The following is a 3585-nucleotide window of genomic DNA, read 5'->3' as shown; positions in this document are numbered from 1 at the left end:
ACCAAATCCAGATCTTGTGAGAGAGAGTTGAGTGTTGGGGAGACTATCATTTGAAGCACAAGAGCAAGGAGTTCATTGTCAACACACCATTTGTTACTTCTTGGAGAGTGGTGTCTCCTAGATTGGCTAGGTGTCACTTGGGAGCCTCCGACAAGATTGTGGAGTTGAACCAAGGAGTTTGTAAGGGCAAGGAGATCACCTACTTCGTGAAGATCTACCGCTAGTGAGGCAAGTCCTTCGTGGGCGACGGCCATGGTGGGATAGACAAGGTTGCTTCTTCGTGGACCCTTATTGGGTGGAGCCCTCCGTGGACTCGCGCAACCGTTACCCTTCGTGGGTTGAAGTCTCCATCAACGTGGATGTACGATATCACCACCTATCGGAACCACGACAAAAACATCCGTGTCTCCAATTGCGTTTGAATTCTCCAAACCCTTCCCTTTACATTCTTGCAAGTTGCATGCTTTACTTTCCGCTGCTCATATACTCTTTGCATGCTTGCTTGAATTGTGTTATGATTGCTTGACTTGTGCTAAGTTAGCTAAAATCTGCCAAGAACTAAAATTGGGAAAAGGATAAGTTTTATTTGGTCAAGTAGTCTAATCACCCCCCCTCTAGACATACTTTCGATCCTACACCAAGATATCTCTCGCTCAAGGCTTCAGAAGAAATACCAATCTCACTTTTAAGCTCAGTCTTGAGCCCGTCCCCACAACCCTTCCCAAAGTAGATGGAAGACTTCTGCAAATTCACCTTCTAGCCCAAAGCCCTCTCATATTTTAGCAGGATCATTTTCAAAGCATGCATGTTCTCACGCGACCCTTCTGGAAAGACAATGCTATCATCGGCAAAGAGCAGATGTGTAACATGGGGGCCAGTGCTCCCAAACGTAACACCCTTGATCAACCCCTCCCCTTGAGCTCTCCGGAGCAAAGCAGAAAAACCTTCCACACAAAAAAGGAACAAGTAGGGGGAAAGAGGGTCCCCCTGCCACAGGCCCCGAGAAGGAAGAAAAACCCTGGAAAGGCCTCCATTAAGCTTGACACAAAACTTGGCAGATTTGACACATCTCATGATCATCTGAACCCACTAATCAGCAAAGCCAACTTTGTGCAACATCTGCTCTAAAAAAGCCCACTCGACTCTATCATAAGCCTTCATCATATCCAACTTGACCGCACAGAGAGGTTTCTTCCGCTTCCTAGTATGAATCACATGCACACATTCATAGGCCACCAGAACATTATCAGTAATAAGGCGACCCGGCACAAAAGCACTCTGTTCCTCTGAGATAAGAAGCGGCAAAATATTCTTGAGCCTATTTGCCAAAACCTTGTTAGCAATCTTGTATAACACATTACAAAGGCTTATAGGCCTAAACTGGGAGAGGAGCTCGGGTGAGCTAATCTTAGGAATCATAACAATAACCGTGTCATTGAACGATTCCGACGTGGCTGCCCCCGCCAAGAATTTCTTGACCGCTCGACACACATCATCCTTTACCAGAGCCCAGTGGCGCTAATAGAAAAGGACCGGAAGGCCATCAGGGCCCGGGGCCTTAGTTGGCCCCATCTGAAAGAGAGTCGTCTGAATCTCATCATCCGTGATCGCCGTTGTTAGCCTCTCATTCATCCCCGCATCCACCACCAAATCAATATTATCCAGAAGATCGTTGGCCCCTAGCGAGCCCTCCGTCGTGAAAAGACGCTCATAAAAGGAAGCAGAAAGTTCACTCATTTCATCATTGACAGTGCACCTGGATCCATCCTCCCGTCGTAGGGCTTTGACAGTATTCTTCCTCCTCCTATGAGTTGCCCGGTTTTGGAAGAACTTTGTGTTTGAGTCCCCCGCCTTAAGCCAATCCACACGCGAGCGTTGCCTGTACATGATCTCCTCTTGCTCGTATAACTCCCTTAGCTGCGCTTCAATGTCCCGGACCTCCAGTGAGTGTCCAGGCATGCCCCCCCACGCTTTTGCGTCCGCCAATTGAGATTTCAGCTTGGTGATCTTCCTGTGAATGGATCCAAAAACCTCTCTTGCCCATTTCTGCATACTACCCGAGAGGTCACCAAGTTTCTTCCACACTCCCATAAGACTCTGATCACCTGAACTCGCAACCAACCAAGCCGCCTCCACCATGCCCTCGTATTGCTCATGTCTAGTCCATGCTTCCTCAAATTGGAAAGGCCTCGGCCCCCTTGCATTCTGGCATGGAGCAGTCTCCAACACATGCACAACAATGGCTTGGTGATCGGACTACTCCGTCATCACATGCACAACTTCGGTTGCAGGAAAAAGGTTCAGAAACTCATCAGTGCATGTGGCTCTATCAAGTATCACCTGAATGTTGTCAGTGCCATCACGCTTGTTGTCCCATGTATAAGGGTAGCCCAAGAATCCTAGATCTGCCAGTCCACATTCTGCGAGACAATCTCGGAAATCCTCCATTTGCGTGAAGTTGCGGGGATTCCCACCTTTCTGGTCGGTGTGGAAGAGGGCCTCATTAAAATCACCCAAGAAGATCCATGGGAGATCATCCTGGGCTCGTAGATAGCGAAGGGCGTCCCAAGGCTTCTTCCGATTGTCCGTTTTTGGCTCCCCATAGAATCCACTGACTCTATAGGATTTGCCTTGCCACATCATCTGGGTATCAATGAAGTATTGGCTCCATGGCCGAACGGTCACCTGAACATCATCCCTCCACCACATAGCTAAACCACCACTCCGCCCAAGGCAGTCCCTACTCCATGCTTAAAGCCCAAGCTCCACTTCAATCTGTCCATAGCTCTAGCCGTTTTGAGAGTCTCACATAAAAACACCACGGCAGGATTGTAGGATCTAACAAGATCCCTAAGCTCGCCAACTGTCGAGGTCAATCCCAACCCTCGACAGTTCCGGGCCAGGAGATTCATGGCGTCCGGCGGCCCCGCCTCGCGGGGTCCACCGAAAACTCATCTCGGTCAGAGATGCGTTCAAACACACTAGCCGTCTTTCGTCTAGTATCGCGAATGAAACCATCTCGGGAGGCCTGCCTGTCAACACCTTCCTTCGCAACCCAAATCTGCTTTGGACCTCTCTTCTTACTGCCGTCATCAACTCGTTGATATGATCCGTCCCGCAACACATTCTCATGGTCCTGCCTCACCTTTCTGACGTACGTACCCTGCCTCCTCTCCCTTCTGTTCCCCTAAAAACCGCTCCGACTAGCCGAAGCCCGAGCATGATCAACACGGTCGCTGCATGGCCCATGCACGTCGTCCTTACCCTTCCGTCTCCAGTCCTCCTACCGCTGCTCATCATCCGCATAGCGATGTTGGGTCAGTCGGTCACGCAGCTCGCCCTCTCTGAGGTTTTCAAGGCCCCGACGCAGATCCACATCCCTCCGCTGAGACATACCACTCCTGCTCCCCGCCGGGCTGTTCACATCCACGTCGTTCGACCGCTGGCCCGCACCAGTGTGCGAACCTGCTGTCCTCGAGAACTCAGAATTCAGGTTACGCCGTGTAGACGAGTCTCTCCTGCCCGAAGACCCCAACCGGCCAGCCTCGAACACCCCAACGTGATCAGCACCTGAGAAACTGTTGT

The sequence above is a fragment of the Triticum dicoccoides genome, chromosome 5B (genome assembly GCF_002162155.2).
Source record: "Triticum dicoccoides isolate Atlit2015 ecotype Zavitan chromosome 5B, WEW_v2.0, whole genome shotgun sequence".
Taxonomy (NCBI): domain Eukaryota; kingdom Viridiplantae; phylum Streptophyta; class Magnoliopsida; order Poales; family Poaceae; genus Triticum; species Triticum dicoccoides.
The sequence above is the reverse complement of the archived record's forward strand: the minus strand, read 5'-3'. Positions refer to the sequence as shown.